The following is a 21,160-nucleotide window of genomic DNA, read 5'->3' on the forward strand; positions in this document are numbered from 1 at the left end:
TAAAAACCCTTTCCTTTAAAAAAAAAGATTTAAAAATTATAATCAGAAAGCACCTTTTTTTTACAGTATGAGCTTTCGGGCTGAGAACCTTGCTGCTCCCTTTTAACATGGCCGTAGTCACGACCGCTCACAACAACCTCTGAAAGACTACACTGGCGCAAATCTGCAACACACCAGATTACTTTAAACTAAAAATTTTAACAACTCACACAAATACATGAACTATGCACCCTGTAGGAGGGATGGAAATCGCACAAGACGCTCACATTAAAGAAAAATTACTTGCCACCGAAAGTGCAACTTGTTTTTAAAAGAAAACTCTTACGGTGGAAGGGTGGCAACTTTATATACTAAAATGACCATTTAAAAAAAACATGAAATGCAGTCTTACATAAAATGTACAAACATGCTCTACATTACACATATACCGCCTCTCAAGATGATAGGCAAGATAAAAACATATTTCAGGAATTCGGCCTTTACACCTTAAGCAATAAATTCGTTAACACCGAATCCGACAAACATGACAGAGGCAGCTATTAACGTATGGCAGACCGACAGACAGACAGACACTAACTGCCTAACAAATTCGGACGACAGACAGACGAGCAACCTGGGAACGAGAGACTGACCAAGAAAACGAATAGAATTTAACAAGTAAATGAAACAACATATCACGAATCACTTAACTTCTAATAAAATGCGATATCTGCTGACGCAGCACCCCCTAAACGCTCTCCCGAACCGTCCGCTGCCAGCCGCTTCAACGGACGCAGGAAGGCGCGCCCATCTCCCGTCTCACGGCGTCGCTGCTCGCCCCGGCCAGACCAACGTCGTGGGTTGACTCCTGTTGCTCTCGTGTCGGCCGCGGAGCCACTGCCCCTGGCTGTACGGCGCCGCCCACTGGACTCACGTGGTGACCTCACATGCGCCGGGCTCAAGACGGACAAGTCATCTTGTGTCTCAGTGCGCGACCGACCGACCGATCGATCCAACAGCCAATGACCGTCGCCTGAGCAATTCGACCAGACTGGCGGCCTAACACATACTAGCACTCCGGACGACTGACAGACACTAACTGCCTCACCAATGCGACAGACCCAGACTGACTTGGCTGACCAAGTGACCAGACTCCTCCCCTAACGAGTTTTTTTTTCTTTATTGTAATTTTAGCACCTCATACAAGGTGGGCTGGCAGCGGAAAATTTTACTCCGCTCTTCAGCCATAAGCAGTACAATAAAAGAGAAAAGGAAGACAGAAAAGTAACAGACTGGTGGTTAAAAAACAGTAGATACAATAATAATTAAAAAACATGAAGCCGTTCACACTCGACGAAACAAACAAGAAAACTGTCGGCACTGTGCACAAACACTGACGAGTTAGACGACACATGCGAACGAAGGAGCGTGGGCGGCGAAAAACACTGATGCACAAACACGACGGCACAGACACTAAACCGAGGGCGATGATCTCCGGCGCGCGAATGTTCACTATGCATGTGCGAGTCTGGGGACCTGCCAAGAGAGGAGGAGGAGGAGGGGGAGTGGGAGAGCGAGAGGGGAGAGCAGAGATGCCATGGGCAGGGGAGGGAGGGGGAGAGAGGAAGGGGGAGGGGAAGCCCAGGGGAAGAGGGGTGAAGGGAGGGGACGGGGGAAAAGGAAAGAGAAGGGAAGGGAAGAGAAGGGAGGGAGGGTGCCTAAAGGAAAGGACACCGGAAGTGGGGGGTGGGGCAGGGTCAAAGTTGATAGGAGGGGTAGATGGAGGGGAGGAGGACATCATCAGGGAGGGGGAGCTGGCGGAAGCCACCTTGGGAGAGGGTAAGGAGGGTGGAGAGATGGAGACCGGGCGGGACGTGGGAATACATGCGCGGCAGCGGGCGGGGGTGGGAGAGGAACGGGGAGACGAGCGGGTGAGGAGGATCGAGTTTACGGGAGGTGTACAGGATCCGTATCCTTTCAAGGAAAAGGAGGAGGTGGGGGAAGGGGATATCGTACAGGATCCGCGTGGGGGAGGGGAGACGGATGCGATAGGCGAGGCGGAGAGCTTGACGTTCAAGGATTTGGAGGGATTTGTAAAAGGTAGGGGGGCGGGGGGGGGGGGCGGAGATCCAGCCCGGATGGGCATAACAAAGGATCCCCTAACGAGCTCATAGCGCCCCTTAAATGCACGTGAACAGGCTAGCTTTCCCCTTTCCCACCAGAGGGAGACACCAAAGCTGCGACTGCCACAGCGGCGCCACCGCCAGAAAAGGAGGGCGACTGCTTCACACTACGCGCTGCGGCGCGCCCTTCAAAACAGCAAATTTACCACGGCCCAGCGGCTTTGAACTTTTTTCGGAGGAGAGGTGATGTGACTCCACTCCATGGATTGACGTTCTGTTTCCGGTTCGCAGTGATGAACTCATCTTTCATTGCCCGTGACAAAATTCGGAAAAAACATTGTCACCACGAGCCTCCTAATGCGCAAGCAATTCTGTACATGTGGTCGTTTGTTTTCTGTTTAGGGTCTTCTGTTAGGCGGCTAGGAACGCAGCAGGTAGACACCTATGAGTACTGCAACTGGTGGAGGAATGTGCCAACACTATCAACAGAGATGTCCAGTTGAGCACTGAGGAGTTAGTTTGTGATCCATCGATCACCTCTAATGGGAGTGCCCGCACGCTCCAACGCTGCTGTATGTGGCCTGCCGGCATGCGGAAGACCGGACAGGTTTCTACATCTACATCCATACTCCGCAAGCCACCTGACGGTGTGTGGCGGAGGGTACCTTGAGTACCTCTATCGGTTCTCCCTTCTATTCCAGTCTCGTATTGTTCGTGGAAAGAAGGATTGTCGGTATGCCTCTGTGTGGGCTCTAATCTCTCTGATTTTATCCTCATGGTCTCTTCGCGAGATATACGTAGGAGGGAGCAATATACTGCTTGACTCTTCGGTGAAGGTATGTTCTCGAAACTTTGACAAAAGCCCGTACCGAGCTACTGAGCGTCTCTCCTGCAGAGTCTTCCACTGGAGTTTACCTATCATCTCCGTAACGCTTTCGCGATTACTAAATGATCCTGTAACGAAGCGCGCTGCTCTCCGTTGGATCTTCTCTATCTCTTCTATCAACCCTATCTGGTACGGATCCCACACTGCTGAGCAGTATTCGAGCAGTGGGCGAACAAGCGTACTGTAACCTACTTCCTTTGTTTTCGGATTGCATTTCCTTAGGATTCTTCCAATGAATCTCAGTCTGGCATCTGCTTTACCGACGATCAACATTATATGATCATTCCATTTTAAATCACTCCTAATGCGTACTCCCAGATAATTTATGGTATTAACCGCTTCCAGTTGCTGACCTGCTATTTTGTAGCTAAATGATAAAGGATCTATCTTTCTGTGTATTCGCAGCACATTACACTTGTCTATATTGAGATTCAATTGCCATTCCCTGCACCATGCGTCAATTCGCTGCAGATCCTCCTGCATTTCAGTACAATTTTCCATTGTTACAACCTCTCGATACACCACAGTATCATCTGCAAAAAGCCTCAGTGAACTTCCGATGTCATCCACCAGGTCATTTATGTATATTGTGAATAGCAACGGTCCTATGACACTCCCCTACGGCACACCTGAAATCACTCTTACTTCGGAAGACTTCTCTCCGTTGAGAATGACATGCTGCGTCCTGTTATCTAGGAACTCCTCAATCCAGTCACACAATTGGTCTGATAGTCCATATGCTCTTACTTTGTTCATTAAACGACTGTGGGGAACTGTATCGAACGCCTTGCGGAAGTCAAGAAAGACGGCATCTACCTGGGAACCCGTGTCTATGGCCCTCTGAGTCTCGTGGACGAATAGCGCGAGCTGGGTTTCACATGACCGTCTTTTTCGAAACCCATGCTGATTCCTACAGAGTAGATTTCTAGTCTCCAGAAAAGTCATTATACTCGAACACAATACGTGTTCCAAAATTCTGCAACTGATCGACGTTAGAGATATAGGTCTATAGTTCTGCACATCTGTTCGACGTCCCTTCTTAAAAACGGGGATGACCTGTGCCCTTTTCCAATCCTTTGGAACGCTACGCTCTTCTAGAGACCTACGGTACACCGCTGCAAGAAGGGGGGCAAGTTCCTTCGCGTACTCTGTGTAAAGTCGAACTGGTATCCCATCAGGTCCAGAGGCCTTTCCTCTTTTGAGCGATTTTAATTGTTTCTCTATCCCTCTGTCGTCTATTTCGATATCTACCATTTTGTCATCTGTGCGACAATCTAGAGAAGGAACTACAGTGCAGTCTTCCTCTGTCAAACAACTCTGGAAAAAGACATTTAGTATTTCGGCCTTTAGTCTGTCATCCTCTGTTTCAATACCATTTTGGTCACAGAGTGTCTGAACATTTTGTTTTGATCCACCTACCGCTTTGACATAAGACCAAAAATTCTTGGGATTTTCTGCCAAGTCAGTACATAGAACTTTACTTTCGAATTCATTGAACGCCTCTCGCATTGCCCTCCTCACAGTACAATTCGTTTCGCGTAATTTTTGTTTGTCTGCAAGGCTTTGGCTATGTTTATGTTTGCTGTGAAGTTCCCTTTGCTTCCGCAGCAGTTTTCTAACTCGGTTGTTGTACCACGGTGGCTCTTTTCCATCTCTTACGATCTTGCTTGGCACATACTCATCTAACGCATAATGTACGATGGTTTTGAACTTTGTCCACTGATCCTCAAAACTATCTGTACTTGAGACAAAACTTTTGTGTTGAGCCAACAGGTACTCTGAAATCTGCTTTTTGTCACTTTTTCTAAACAGAAAAATCTTCCTCCCTTTTTAATATTTCTATTTACGTCTGAAATCATCGATGCCGTAACCGCTTTATGATCGCTGATTCCCTGTTCTGCGTTAACTTTTTCAAATAGTTCGGGTCTGTTTGTCACCAGAAGGTCTAATATGTTATCGCCACGAGTCTCCCAGTCTATATCCGGCAAATTAAAATCTCCACCCAGAACTATAACATGGTGAGGAAATCTACTCGAAATATTTTCCAAATTATCCTTCAGGTGCTCAGCCACAACAGCTGCTGAACCAGGGGGCCTATAGAGACATCCAATTACCATGTCTGAGCCTGCTTTAACCGTGACCTTCACCCAAATCATTTCACATTTTGGATCTCCGTCAATTTCCTTCGATACTATTGCACTTCTTATCGCTATAAACACGCCTCCCCCTTCAGTGTCCAGCCTGTCTCTGCGGTATACGTTCCAATCTGAGTTTAGGATTTCATTACTGTTTACGTCTGGTTTGAGCCAACTTTCTGTCCCTAGTGCTATATAGGGGTTGTGACCGTTTATTAATGAGAGCAGTTCTGGGGCCTTTCTATAGACGCTCCTGCAGTTTACTATCAGTACATTAATACTGTTATTCCCTGTTGCATTTTGCTTACTCCTACCTTGCCGCGTCTCAGGAGGCGTCTTGTCGGGCCTAGGGAGGGAATTCTCTAACCTAAAAAACCCCCATGTGCACTCCACACGTACTCCGCTACCCTTGTAGCCGCTTCCGGCGTGTAGTGCACGCCTGACCTATTCAGGGGGACCCTACATTTCTCCACCCGATAGCGGAGGTCGAGAAATTTGCACCCCAGATCTCCGCAGAATCGTCTGAGCCTCTGGTTTAAGCCTTCCACTCGGCTCCAAACCAGAGGACCGCGATCGGTTCTGGGAACGATACTACAAATAGTTAGCTCTGATTCCACCCCGCGAGCGAGGCTTTCCGCCTTCACCAATTCCGCCAACAGCCTGTACGAACTGAGGATGACCTCTGAACCCAGACGGCAGGAGTCATTGGTGCCGACATGAGCAACAATTTGCAGTCGGGTACACGCAGTGCTCTCTATCGCCACCGGCAGGGCCTCCTCCACATCTCGAATGAGACCCCCCGGCAAGCAGACAGAGTGAACACTGGCCTTCTTCCCCGACCTTTCCGCTATTTCCCTAAGAGGCTCCATCACCCGCCTAACGTTGGAGCTCCCAATCACTAATAAACCCCTCCCCCCGTGTGCCTGCTCGGACCTTGCTGAAGGAGCGGCCACATGTCCACTCACAGGCAGAGCGGGCGACGCCACACGGCCAGCCTCCACATTGACCCTCCGCCTCGTGCGCCGCGAACGCCGCTGAACCCGCCACTCCGCTTGGGGAGAGGGTGGCCCAACCGCGTCCGGTACCCGCGAAGATGTCTCGACAGCAGGGACAGTGGGTGAAGCATGTAACACCTGGGGTGTACCTTGCGACGCACCAGACTCCCCACTGCCGCTACACTCCGAGGCAGCAGCCTGAAGACGGCTGACCGATGCCATCAACACGCTCAGCTGTTCGCGAACAGTGGCCAGCTCCTCCTGCGTCCGTACACAGCAGTCACACATCCTATCCATCCTAAGGAATCAATTTACTGAAGACAGTTAATCAATCTTTAACTAGACTGCTAAGTCACTAAAGGCGGCTGTTTAGTCAATAAACTGTGGTTGCTAGCCACTTCTTGTAGAAAACAATGAAAATAGCACTACCTGTCTCTCGACTGTATTGAAAATAAACACTAGCACTACTGGCACTATGGTTGACTAAAGGGACTCTCTCTGACTGTATTCAAAACAAACACGAAATCTATGGAACTATTAATAGCACTCGACAATTAAAGCTTCCTAAAAGCAAATACACACGGAAGAAAAAGTGACAAGTAAGAAAAATACAGTTAATACTTAAATTAAGGTAGCTCGCTGCACAGCAGACGTGAAGCAGACGGCAGTTACGACGACACGCCGTGCCTTTGATCACTGCAAGGTCTCACTAGGACATTCTGCAAGCGCCTATGAATATCTTTAATGCTCCGGTTTCTCGCCACAAGAAACTCAGTATCAGCTCTCTCCTTGGCCCACCTCCGTCACACGCGCCAGTTTGAAAGCGAAGTACAGCGCCGGCATCCATCAGAACTGAAGCGGAAATATTCCGTGATGTCCCCCAACAAATTCAGCATTTCCTCAGCCGAGATTGTCCAAGAAAATAAAGTGTTGCATTACCTACTGAACGCCCCTCCTATTTATATTTTAACATAATTGGGCTGAGATGCACAAACATGGCTCCAGCCATCCCCACCCCCTCTCTCCAATCAACAAAGGAATAAGAAAAAAGAAGACACTCATCATCTGAAAAGTTGAGGGCAAACTGCCAGTTTACGTGGCATAAAACTTCTTTTAGTCAAGTTATGCCACAAATTACTTCCCTCCCTAATTCCGTTCAGTACCTCCTCATTACTTACGTGATGTACTCAACTAATCGTCAGCGTTCTTGTGTAGTGTCACCATTTAAAAGCTGCTATTATTTTCTCGTCTGAACTGCTTTGCGTCCACGTTTCAGTTCCGTACAGCGCAGACAAACGCCAAACTTTCCAACACCTAAATTTACATTAGATGTTAACAAATTTCTCTTGTTCATAAACGCTGTCTACTTCGGCCATTTTAAGTTATTTTACTGCCCAAATAGCGAAAATCATCTGCCACTTTTAGCGTCTCACTTCTTAATCTGACCCCTTCAGCATCCCCTGATTTAATTCAATTACAATCCATTACCCTTGTTTTGCTTATGTTAATTTTCATCATATATTCTCCTTTCAAGACGTTGTCCATTCTGTTCAACGGCACTTTTAAGTCCTTTGCTGTCTCTGACAGAATTACAATGCCGTCGGCAAACAGCAGATTTTTGTTATATCTTCTTCTTAAATTTCCAAATTTCTCCTTGCTTTCTTTCACAGACTGACAAACGCCGGGGATTAACAGCCGACTCGTTTCTCTACAACTTATAAATAACATTTTGCTCCCTGCATTATACCCCTGCTACCTTCAAAATTTCGAAGTGACTATTTCGGTAAACACTAACAAAAGCTATCTCTAAATCTAAAAATGCTATAAATATGGGCTTGACTTTCCTTAACCAGTCTTCTAAGAAAATTCGTACGGTCAGTACCGCCTCGCGTGTTCCAACGTTTCTCCGAAACCCAAAGTGATCTTCCCGGACTTCTACCCATTTTTCTGTAAATAGTTTTGGTCAGTATTTTGCAACCATGACTTATTAAGCCAGTAGTTCAGTAACGTATAATACACGTGAGCACCTGCTTTCTTTGTAATTGGAATTATCACAATCTTCTTGAAGTCGGAGAGTATTTCTCTTGTTTGATATACGTAGTTTAGTCGTGGTTGGCTCTCCCAAACATATCAGCCGTTCTGAGGGAATATCAGCTGCTCGAGTGACCTTATTTCGGTTCAGGCCTTTCAGTGCTCTGTCCAATGCTTCTTGCGGTATCTTAGCTCCCATCTCATCTTCATCTACTTCCTGTTTCCTTTCTATAGTCTTATTTTCAAGTTCATTTCCCTCGTATAGTTGCTCTATATATTCCTTTCACCTTCCAGCTTTTTCTCCTTTACTTACAACTGGTTTTCCACCTGAGTTCTTGATATTCATACAGCTTCTTCTCTGTTCTCCAAACGTCTATTTTATTTTCCTGTAGGTAGTATCTAGTTTTGCCGTAGTTGTACAGAGTTCTATGTACTTACATTTGTCCGTTAGCCACAACTGCCCAGTTATTGTGCAGTTCCTACCAGTTCCATTTTTAGACGTTCCTCTTCCATTTTGAAAACTTTGTCCGTTAGCCACAACTGCCACACTGTAGACGTGCAGGTTACGTCCTAACAAAGACAAAGACGTGGAATTTCATCAAGTTTAGCGACCAGTGCAAGGGACCCCTCCAGTCAATTGTTGGCAGCTGTGCACATCACCACCGCCGTGCGTCGCATACATTTAATATACTGTAAAGATGCTTATGTTTTTCTTTCTCGCTCACTGCATTGGGAATAGCTCTCTAACGCATAACTGTAATGTTAGCTGTGAAGTCCATCTACACAGTCATAGCATTTTGCAGTTTGTGTTTCATCGAAATTCGTAGCGTCTACCATCGCGCTGTCCGCAGGAAGTGATCGCTTCCAAGACACAGGTCGTTTCGTAACCTAGTAACACATTAGCACAGTGATGGTTGCCGACGGCATCACTTGTGTACCTGAAGCGAATTCATTGCCAAAAAGTTGAAACTTAGAGGGTCAGAATGTTATAAACAGGTCAATTCACTTACGACCCACTTACTAAATGTGTGAGATATGCAATTGGACGAATCAGCATCAGACAACTTCTGTCAGTTATCTGCTTCAGTAGGAAGTGTTTGACCTAGTTGTTTCAAGAGGCGTTGATAAATGCGCCTGCGATCTCTAAACAGATTACGCAATGTAAACAGCCCTCGGCGTAACTGAGGTTAGTTCAGCAATCGTTACGCATAAAGCCGTTTTATCTCTGCAACAAGCAGAAATATTAAAAGTGGAGAGGGGGGGGGGGGGCGGGTTATCACTTGTGGAATACTCATCAAACGCTCTCCCGGCACTTCTCTGGAGTTGTACAACAAAATACAGATAGTGAACCTTGTGTTTCTGATTTGATCCTTGTACCAGTCAGCTTACGAAACTACGCAGCTGCTCTCAGAAAACGATACCACCGTCCATTCTGACTCTGTGTCTCCCAGCAGAAAATAAAAATCCTGCACGGCTCGTGGTCCGCCACGATGCTGTAATCTACTTACACTAGCTGAATCAAGGATGTGATACGAAAACGTCATTCTTTTCTCAGCTACGTAATTTGTTACAGTTTTTAAATTTGAAGAATAAATATAAAAAAAGTCCTGTCTCTAATTACATACCATTAACGTGATGTAAGGCTCTACTATTTTTTATTTATTTTGTTACAAAATACGTTCTCAGCTACGTTTTCCGGAGGAAACTCAATACATTATGATGTTGATGATGTTTGGTTTGTGGTCCACTCAACTGCGCAGTTATGAGCGCCGGTACAAATTCCCAATCTTTACTCAGTCCAGTCCAGCAACTCTCAGGAAAGGTGACGAAATGATGAGGACAAAACATTCACCCAGACCCCGGGCGGAGTAAATCCCCCAACCCGGCCCGGAATCGAGCCCGGAACCCCCTGATCCAGAGGCACGAGACCACGAGCCACGAGACCACGAGCTGCGGACGAAACTCAAGACAGTGTGACTGGTAAATCGCGCGCAACAGTTGAGGGAATAATATCACTGTTCTTGGCACGACCACCAAACTCGTCGATCACACTATCCTAATACATCGGAATCTCTGGGTCAAAGACAGTGGAATCTCTCGAAGCTCTTTAGAGTCACTGTCTGAGCTACTGCGGGGAACTCAGCGATTCCACGGACGCTTCTGGTGGACAACACCCTCCACCCCAGGCAGTCTTGAACAGGGGTTGAACAGTTTAATGAACACAGAAAACAGGTGAACTCTGAAGTAATTAAAGACTGAAACATTAACCCTAGCAGTACCAATTCATTTTCCAGAACATAAAACGATCTTTAAGCACAATCTTAGCAAAACCAATGCATTTTCCTTACAGTGTACTCAGAGAGGGGGATATCTTATGACCAACACAATTTTTTAAATACACGTTTCTTTAATGGTCGTACTTTTTAAGGATATGTAGATGTGTAAGAAGGGTCCTAAGGTTGAAAATACGAAAATGACATTTGCTGTGAAAAGTCGCATTTACCATTAAGACTTTTTCGGTTACGTTTCACAGAAAAATTCAAAGCAATCACGGGATCTTGAATAAGAAATAATTAAATAGAGTAAATTTTTTTTGTCAATTACGGAATCTTGAATAAGAAATCATTGAAACCAATAAATATTTTTCGACATTTTAAAATATAACACACATAACTAGACCACAATATTTTGAAACGGTGGGCGTGAAGTACCCTCAACTCTCTCTGCCTCCCTTCGCAGTGCGAGGGCTAAGGTATGGCAGAAACTGAGTAATCAACAGGCTTACTATCAAAACTGGGGACCACACAGTAGACGAAGAGAAGGGAATTCTGCTAATTAAGAAGAAAATAAAGTATAATCGGCGAAGAAAGGGTGACGTAAGAAGCTGACCAGCTCAGGCAGTTGGAGCATTCCTCGCAAACCGAAGCTTACTAGTATCAAACGTAGACTTTTTAATTTAGGTAAGAATTTTCTGAGAATGTACGTTTGGAGTATTCAGTAAGTGGATCAACGCCTGTCGGAAGACTGGAAAGGAGGAGAGAATCGAAGGGTTTGAGATATGTCACTGGGAGGAGGATTCTTAAAAGTAAGTAGACTGAAGAAATGAGGTTCTCCGCGTCATCACAGAGGGAAGGAATACATGGAAACACCGAGTAGACGGTGGGGTTCAACGATAGGAGATGTGCTGAGGTACCAGGGAATAGCTTTCAGAGTACTGGGAGGAACTGAAGAGGCGAATATTGTCGGTGGAAACAGGGATTAGATTATACGCAACAAGTCACTGAGGACGTTCGCTGCAGAGGGTGCTCTGAGACTCAGAGATTGGCGGAAGAGAGCAAGGGCTGCCGGGGCGCTTCAAAACAGTCAGAAGATTGGCGGCTCATGGAAAGAAAAGCAGTTCGAAGCAAAAAGGAAATTTTGGTTTAACTTTACATCGACGACTACGTCATAAGGGCACATCCTCGGATAAGACGGGCAGGGAGGAGGAAATTGGTCGTCTCCTTCGGTTTAATCGACCTACGAAAACTGTGCAAAGCCTGGAACGTGACAGCCGTACTGTGATTTGAAGCTCGCTCTTTCCAAGTACGATTCCAGTGTCTGAACCGTTGGACCACCTCAACCCGGCCTATACAGCTGATGGTGACTGAAAGAATGCTTACAGGGTAATTTCAAAAATGACCGGTATATTTGAAACGGCAATAAAAACTAAACGAGCAGCGATAGAAATACACCGTTTGTTGCAATATGCTTGGGACAACAGTACATTTTCAGGCAGACAAACTTTCGAAATTACAGTAGTTACAATTTTCAACAACAGATGGCGCTGCGGTCTGGGAAACTCTATAGTACGATATTTTCCACATATCCACCATGCATAGCAATAATATGGCGTAGTCTCTGAATGAAATTACCCGAAACCTTTGACAACGTGTCTGGCGGAATGGCTTCACATGCAGATGAGATGTACTGCTTCAGCTGTTCAATTGTTTCTGGATTCTGGCGGTACACCTGGTCTTTCAAGTGTCCCCACAGAAAGAAGTCACAGGGGTTCATGTCTGGCGAATAGGGAGGACAATCCACGCCGCCTCCTGTATGTTTCGGATAGCCCAAAGCAATCACACGATCATCGAAATATTCATTCAGGAAATTAAAGACGTCGGCCGTGCGATGTGGCCGGGCACCATCTTGCATAAACCACGAGGTGTTCACAGTTTGTACCGCCACAAATTCACGAAGAATGTCCAGATAGCGTGATGCAGTAATCGTTTCTGATCTGAAAAATGGGCCAATGATACCTTTGGAAGAAATGGCGGCCCACACCAGTACTTTTTGAGGATGCAGGGACGATGGGACTGCAACATGGGGCTTTTCGGTTCCCCATATGCGACAGTTCTGTTTATTGACGAAGCCGTCCAGGTAAAAATAAGTTTCGTCAGTAAACCAAATGCTGCCCACATGCATATCGCCGTCATCAATCCTGTGCACTATATCGTTAGCGAATGTCTCTCGTGCAGCAATGGTAGCGGCGCTGAGGGGTTGCCGCGTTTAAATTTTGTACGGATAGAGGTGTAAACTCTGGCGCACGAGACGATACGTGGACGTTGGCGTCATTTTGACCCCAGCTGCAGCACGGCGAACGGAAACCCGAGGCCGCTGTTGGATCACCTGCTGCACTAGCTGCGCGTTGCCCTCTGTGGTTGCCGTACGCGGTCGCCCTACCTTTCCAGCACGTTTATCCGTCACGTTCCCAGTCCGTTGAAATTTTTCAAACAGATCCTTTATTGTATCGGTTGTCGGTCCTTTGATTACATTAAACCTCCGTTGAAAACTTCGTCTTGTTGCAATAACACTGTGTTCTAGGCGGTGGAATTCCAACACCAGAAAAATCCTCTGTTCTAAGGAATAAACTATGTTGTCTACAGCACACTTGCACGTTGTGAACAGCACACGCTTACAGCAGAAAGACGACGTACAGAATGGCGCACCCACAGACTGCGTTGTCTTCTATATCTTTCACATCACTTGCAGCGCCATCTGTTGTTGAAAATTGTAACTACTGTAATTTCGAAAGTCTGTCCGCCTGAAAATGTACTGTTGTCCCAAGCATATTGCAACAAACGGTGTATTTCTATCGCTGCTCGTTTAGTTTTTATTGCCGTTTCAAATATACCGGTCATTTTTGAAACACCCTGTATTTTCGAACCTTACGTTTCTAGCTTTTTATTGTCTAGAGACTGCCATCCGTAACGTTGTAATGAAATAAAGGGGTGTCTCGTACATGAGAGAATCAAACGGCGGGATGGAAAACTGCCATCTATTTGCTACTCAGTCTTGAATTCCTGTCCAGTATGGAATGTGCCAGGGCCTCCAGTCTCAGGACCGTCTGGCACCGCGGTATCCACGCCTGCAAACGACAATACGAACGACAAGTACTCCAGGATTTATTTCACAGAGAGGAACTTCATGGCAACCCACGGAAGGGGTGAAAAATGGTTCAAATGGCTCTGAGCAGTATGGCACTCAACATCTTAGGTCATAAGTCCCCTAGAACTTAGAACTACTTAAACCTAACTAACCTAAGGACATCACACACACCCATGCCCGAGGCAGGATTCGAACCTGCGACCGTAGCAGTCCCGCGGTTCCGGACTGCAGCGCCAGAACCGCTAGACCACCGCGGCCGGCTGAAGGGGTGAAATATTGCTATTCTGTATCAGCTTGCTGTGGTTATAAGATACGCGCTGGGGAGATCACAGTAGCTCTCTCAGCTGTAGACGACGGTCTGCTTTTGACAGAGATTATAAATATCAGAAATAAGCACTATCGTCATGCGGGAGTACTCTGTCACGGCCAGAAAATTAGGGTGTTCAATCAGTGTAATTTTATTTCGCAGTTTTGTCCGCAGCTCGTGGTCGATAACCGGCACGGTAGCTCACCGTGTCCGGGGTCAGAGGGTCAGCTGCCCTCTGTAACAAGAAAACGGAGTTAATGGATCAACGACGAACTTGAACAAGCGTCATGGGACGTCCGCCCCGAACAAATACAACGATCAGTTACGAACAAAATCAGATTAATAAAAAATGTGGCTAGCGTTGCCGCCTCTTGATCACAGGGTCCAGAGTTCGATTCCCGGCCGGGTTGGGGATTTTTTCTGCCCGGGGACTGAGTGTTGGTGTTGTCCTAATCATTTCATCATCATCATCATTTGTGACTGTGTAAAAATTGGGACTATGAGCGTGCCCTGATGAGCACGCAGTTGAGCGCCCCACAAACCCAACATCAACACCATCATCATCATTTCGCACTTTCTACGAGAGCGATAATTCAGCTGCCGGGTAATATGGTTCAAATGGCTCTGAGCACTATGCGACTTAACTTCTGAGGTCATCAGTCGCCTAGAACTTAGAACTAATTAAACCTAACTAACCTAAGGGCATCACACACATCCATGCCCGAGGCAGGATTCGAACCTGCGACCGTAGCGGTCACGCGGTTCCAGACTGAAGCGCCTAGAACCGCACGGCCACACCGGCCGGCGCCGGGTCATATTTGTAGATTTATTCTCGAACGTTCGTTCCCTGAAGCAGTTAAGCAGTATTTCGCGAAGTGTCAAGTTTTTCTCGAAATGTGCGTCAATTGATGGTTTTCAGCATTTCTGTTGGGCTCTCGCGTGTCAGCCGAAGTCAGCGGCGATTTTCTTCGAGCACGCTCAATGCCGCAGGTTAGTCTGTTCGTCAAAGGATGCTTGGGCGCTACTTTCAAGTACAAGTGATTCTTCATATCACGTTCTTACGTGCAGTTGAAACGGCGTGATCATTTCTTTTCATATGCTCAGTTACTGTTACTTCAACAGGAATGATTCCACCTGGGACTTGAATTTTCTTATTCAAAGGCTACTACAGTATTCCTTTTGACGAACTGTATGTGGCAGCTCGGAAAAGTGCTAATCATTTTGTGGTACTCGGAGCTTTATTTTTGAAACTGAGGTGCTGTTAGATGACGATCAATAAGGATTTCGCAAACGTAGGCGCACCAGGGAGGCAGTTCTGAGGTTAGGCTTGATATTGGAAGCAAGACTTACGAAAATTCAAGACCCATCCACAGGATTTGTCGAGTTGTTTAAAATGGTGCAAGTTGGTTCAGGTTTCTGAGAAAAATAGGTGTAAGCTATAGTGAAAGACGAATAACGTACAAATGTACAAGAACCAAGAGGAAACAATAAGAGTGGAAGACCAAGAACGAAGTACTCGCATTACAAAACGAAACAAGACAACAGTGCAGCCAGTCGCGCCTACTTTTCAATCTATATACCGAAGGGGCAATGACGGAAGTAAAAGAAAGGTTCAAGAGTGACATTAAAATTCAGGATGAAAGGATGTCAACGATAATATTCGCTGATGACATCACTGTTCTCAGAAAAAGCAAAAAAGAATTATGGGCTGTGTTGAATGGAATGAAGAACCGAAAAAACTGAACTGGAGATAGACGGGAGTAATGAAGGACGAAGCAAAGAGAAGATAAAAAGCGGATTATCACAGGCCAAGAGTGCATTCCTGGACAAGAGAAGTCTACTAGAATGAAATGTCGGCCTTAATCTGAGGAAGAAATTTAAGAGGATGTGCGTTTTGAACACAGCGTCATATATTAGAGAATCATGGATTGTGGGAAAACCAAAAAGAAGAGTGTCGAAGCCATTGACATGTATTACTGTAGAAACATGTTGAAAATTAGGTCGACTGATAAGATAAGGAATGAGGAGTTTCTCCGCACAATAGGCAATGAAAAGAACACATGGAAAATACAGACGAGAACAGATGGGGCAGAATGATACGATATGTGATAGGACTTCTGTGAATGGCTTCTGTAGCACTAGAGGGATCAGTGGTCGCGTACTGCCAATTTCTTTGTAGATTTGACTCTGTTTTGTAATCACTGAAATAACATACCCTTCTCCTCTTTATTGCGTTTCCTCCTCCGCTTCCGGGTGCTTCGTTTTTTTGTCAAGCAGCCTGTTACAAAAATGGTTCAAATGGCTCTGAGCACTATGGGACTTAACATCTATGGTCATCAGTCCCCTAGAACTTAGAACTACTTAAACCTAACTAACCTAAGGACAGCACACAACACCCAGCCATCACGAGGCAGAGAAAATCCCTGACCCCGCCGGGAATCGAACCCGGGAACCCGGGCGTGGGAAGCGAGAACGCTACCGCACGACCACGAGATGCGGGCACAGCCTGTTACACTTCTTGCTTCGACGGAAACGCTAAATGTAGTACATCTATAATTTAGTTACAAGTGCACATCTTTGAGCAGTTCAAACGATGCACCTGCGTCTGAGGCTGAATTATACAGGGTCTTACAAAAAGGTGCGGCCAAACTTTCAGGAAACATTCTTCACACACAAATAAAGAAGAGATGTTACGTGGACATGTGTCCGGAAACGCTTAATTTCCATGTTAGAGCTCATTTTAGTTTCGTCAGTATGTACTGTACTTCCTCGATTCACCGCCAATTGACCCAATTGAAGGAAGGTAATACTGACTTCGGTGCTGGTGTTGACATGCGACTCATTGCTCCACAGTACTAGCATCAAGCACATCATTACGTAGCATCAACAGGTTAGTGTTCATCACGAACGTGGTTTTGCAGTCAGTGCAGTGTTTACAAATGCGGAGTTGGCAGATGCCCATTTGATGTATGGATTAGCACGGGGCAATAGCCGTGGCGCGGCACGTTTGTATCGAGACAGATTTCCAGAATGAAGGTGTCCCAACAGGAAGGCGTTCGAAGCAATTGATCGGCGTCTTAGGGAGCACGGAGCATTCCAGCCTACGACTCGCGACTGGGGAAGACCTAGGACGACGAGGACATCTGTAATTGACGAGGCAGTTCTTCGTGCAATTGACGATAACCCTAATGTCAGTGTCAGAGAAGTTGCTGCTGTACGAGGTAACGTTGACCACGTCACTGTATGGAGAGTGCTACGGGAGAACCAGTTGTTTCCGTACCATGTACAGCTTGTGCAGGCACTATCAGCAGTTGATTGGCCTCCACGGGTACACTTCTGCGAATGGTTCATCCAACAATGTGTCAATTCTCATTTCAGTGCAAATGTTCTCTTTACGGATGAGGCTTCATTCCAACGTAATCAAATTGTAAAATTTCACAATCAAGATGTGTGGGCTGACGAGAATCCGCACGCAATTGAGCAATCACGTCATCAACACAGATTTTCTGTGTACGTTTGGGCAGGCATTGTTGGTGATGTCTTGATTGGACCCCATGTTCTTCCACCTACGCTCAATGGAGCACGTTATCATGATTTCATACGGGATACTCTACCTGTGCTGCTAGAACAAGTGCCTTTACAAGTACGACACAACATGTGGTTCCTGCACATTTCAGTCGAAGTGTTCGTACGCTTCTCAACAACAGATTCGGTGACCGATGGATTGGTAGAGGCGGACCAATTCCATGGCCTTCACGCTCTCCTGACCTCAACCCTGTAGACTTCATTTATGGGGGCATTTGAAAGCTCTTGTCTACGCAACCCCGGTACCAAATGTAGAGACTCTTCGTGCCCGTATTGTGGACGGCTGTGATACAATACGCCATTCTCCAGGGCTGCATCAGCGCATCAGGGACTCCATGCGACGGAGGGTGGATGCATGTATCCTCGCTAACGGAGGACATTTTGAACATTTCCTGTAACAAAGTGTTTGAAGTCACGCTGGTACGTTCTGTTGCTGTGTGTTTCCATTCCATGATTAACGTGATTTGAAGAGAAGTAATAAAATGAGCTCTAACATGGAAAGTAAGCGTTTCCGGACACATGTCCACATAACATCTTTTCTTTCTTTGTGTGTGAGGAATGTTTCCTGAGAGTTTGGCCGTACCTTTTTGTAACACCCTGTAGACCCATATCATTGACATCGAATCGTAGCAGTCCGCAGCTCGTGGTCTCACGGTAGCGTTCTCGCTTCCCGAGCACGGGGTCCCGGGTTCGATTCCCGGCGGGGTCAGGGATTTTCACCTGCCTCGAGATGACTGGGTGTTTGTGTTGTCCTCATCATTTCATCATCATCCAGGAAAGTGGCGAAATTGGACTGAGCAAAGATTGGATAATTGTACGGGCGCTGATAACCACGCAGTTGAGCGCCCCACAAACCAAACATCATCATCATCATCATCATCGAATCGTAGCAGGATTGTCGAACCTACATTGCTCACCAACACTATGAAATACTCTTTAGAAAAACGCAGCACTGATTCAGAAAGTACCGTTTCTGTGAAACACAACTCGATCTTAATTCAAACGAGGCGATGAGTTTCTAGTTTTCCAGAAAACGTTTGACACCGTTCCTCACAAGCGGCTTGTCACTATACTGGTGCCCAAAATTAAAGCAACGAACCGCTATCTCCCCATCCTGTGTCTAATTCACACTATAATCACACAAACTGTCAACCAGATGTCCGTACGATCGTGTTCTGCACGGGAGACGGCATTTCGGTGAACGGACAATCATGCCAACGATGACATCAGAGCACCTATGAAACGAGGTAGTGTTTGCTGGGTAGCCACACATCCACAATCGCTGCGTACAAAGTCACAGACGGCGCAGTATGGCATACAGAAGATGCCTACCAGCCTCTATGAGGTGGAAGGCCGTAGAAAGAAAGGAAGCAGGACAGTTGCAAACTGATTTCGCCCGATGGCTTAATGTGAATCGTTCTGTTGTTTCTCGGATGAGGCGACAGGTTATGGAAACCGAAACTGTGTCCCTAAGACCGACCAGGAAAGGGCCGACCACGTGTGACGTCAGAAGAGAGGACCGTTATTTGGCTGTAAGGGCACGACGGAACCGCCTTAGTACTACACGGCAGCTGGCGCGTGAGCTCGCAGCATCCACTGGACGTGTATCGAGGCGAACGGAGTGCACAAGGCTTCAGCGGAGCGGCCTTTACTGTAGGAGACATTCATGTCTACAGGGTGTTTCAAAAATGACCGGTATATTTGAAACGGCAATAAAAACTAAACGAGCAGCGATAGAACTACACCGTTTGTTGCAATATGCTTGGGACAACAGTACATTTTCAGGCGGACAAACTTTCGAAATTACAGTAGTTACAATTTTCAACAACAGATGGCGCTGCAAGTGATGTGAAAGATATAGAAGACAACGCAGTCTGTGGGTGCGCCATTCTGTACGTCGTCTTTCTGCTGTAAGCGTGTGCTGTTCACAATGTGCAAGTGTGCTGTAGACAACATGGTTTATTCCTTAGAACAGAGGATTTTTCTGGTGTTGGAATTCCACTGCCTAGAACACAGTGTTGTTGCAACAAGACGAAGTTTTCAACGGGGGTTTAATGTAACCAAAGGACCGAAAAGCGATACAATAAAGGATCTGTTTGAAAAATTTCAACGGACTGGGAACGTGACGGATGAACGTGCTGGAAAGGTAGGGCGACCGCGTACGGCAACCACAGAGGGCAACGCACAGCTAGTGCAGCAGGTGATCCGACAGCGGCCTCAGGTTTCCGTTTGCCATGTTGCAGCTGCGGTCCAAATGACGCCAACGTCCACGTATCGTCTCATGTGCCAGAGTTTACACCTCTATCCCTACAAAATTCAAACGCGGCAAACCCTCAGCGCCGCTACCATTGCTGCACGAGAGACATTCGCTAACGATATAGTGCACAGGATTGATGACGGCGATATGCATGTGGGCAGCATTTGGTTTACTGACGAAGCTTATTTTTACCTGGACGGCTTCGTCAATAAACAGAACTGGCGCATATGGGGAACCGAAAAGCCCCATGTTGCAGTCCCATCGTCCCTGCATCCGCAAAAAGTACTGGTCTGGGCCGCCATTTCTTCCAAAGGAATCATTGGCCCATTTTTCAGATCAGAAACGATTACTGCATCACGCTATCTGGACATTCTTCGTGAATTTGTGGCGGTACAAACTGCCTTAGACGACACTGCGAACACCTCGTGGTTTATGCAAGATGGTGCCCGGCCACATCGCACGGCTGACGTCTTTAATTTCCTGAATGAATATTTCGATGATCGTGTGATTGCTTTGGGCTATCCGAAACATACAGGAGGCGGCGTGGATTGGCCTCCCTATTAGCCAGACATGAACCCCTGTGACTTCTTCCTGTGGGGACACAGGTGTACCGCCAGAATCCAGAAACAATTGAACAGCTGAAGCAGTACATCTCATCTGCATGTGAAGCCATTCCGCCAGACACGTTGTCAAAGGTTTCGGGTAATTTCATTCAGAGACTACGGCATATTATTGCTACGCATGGTGGATATGTGGAAAATATCGTACTATAGAGTTTCCCAGACCGCAGCGCCATCTGTTGTTGAAAATTGTAACTACTGTAATTTCGAAAGTTTGTCTGCCTGAAAATGTACTGTTGTCCCAAGCATATTGTAACAAACGGTGTATTTCTATCGCTGCTCGTTTAGTTTGTATTGCCGTTTCAAATATACCGGTCATTTTTGAAACACCCTGTACCTCTGAAACGTCATCACAGAAGGAACATGCCCCTCGACAGTCGAACAGTGGGCCGATGTTGTTTTCACAAATGAGTTCCGATTTAGTCTGAAGAGTGATTCTCGACGGACTCGCATTTCGAGGGGCCCAAACATTGTGGAAGGAGACCGAGATCGAGGAAGGTCCCTAAAGGTGTGGTCAGGGATTATGTTTACCCTCTGAAGCCCTCTTCATGAAATTTTGCGGGTGAATCGACAAAGTTTGACTGCTGTCAGGCATCGTGACGAGATCTTGGGCCTCGTCTGCGGTATTTACGAGGTGCTGTGGGCCTAGGCTTCGTTCTGATGGGCAATAATCCTTGCTCTCCCGTTTTGAGTCGCATGAAGCATGTCTGGGATGCGCTAGGGAGACGGGTTGCATCGCGTCAGCATCCACCAACCACTCTCCAACACTTGCGAGCAGCTCTGCAGGGAAAACGGGCGTTGCTGCCTCAACCTGAGAC

The sequence above is a fragment of the Schistocerca cancellata genome, chromosome 7 (assembly GCF_023864275.1).
Source record: "Schistocerca cancellata isolate TAMUIC-IGC-003103 chromosome 7, iqSchCanc2.1, whole genome shotgun sequence".
Classification (NCBI taxonomy): Eukaryota; Metazoa; Arthropoda; class Insecta; order Orthoptera; family Acrididae; genus Schistocerca; species Schistocerca cancellata.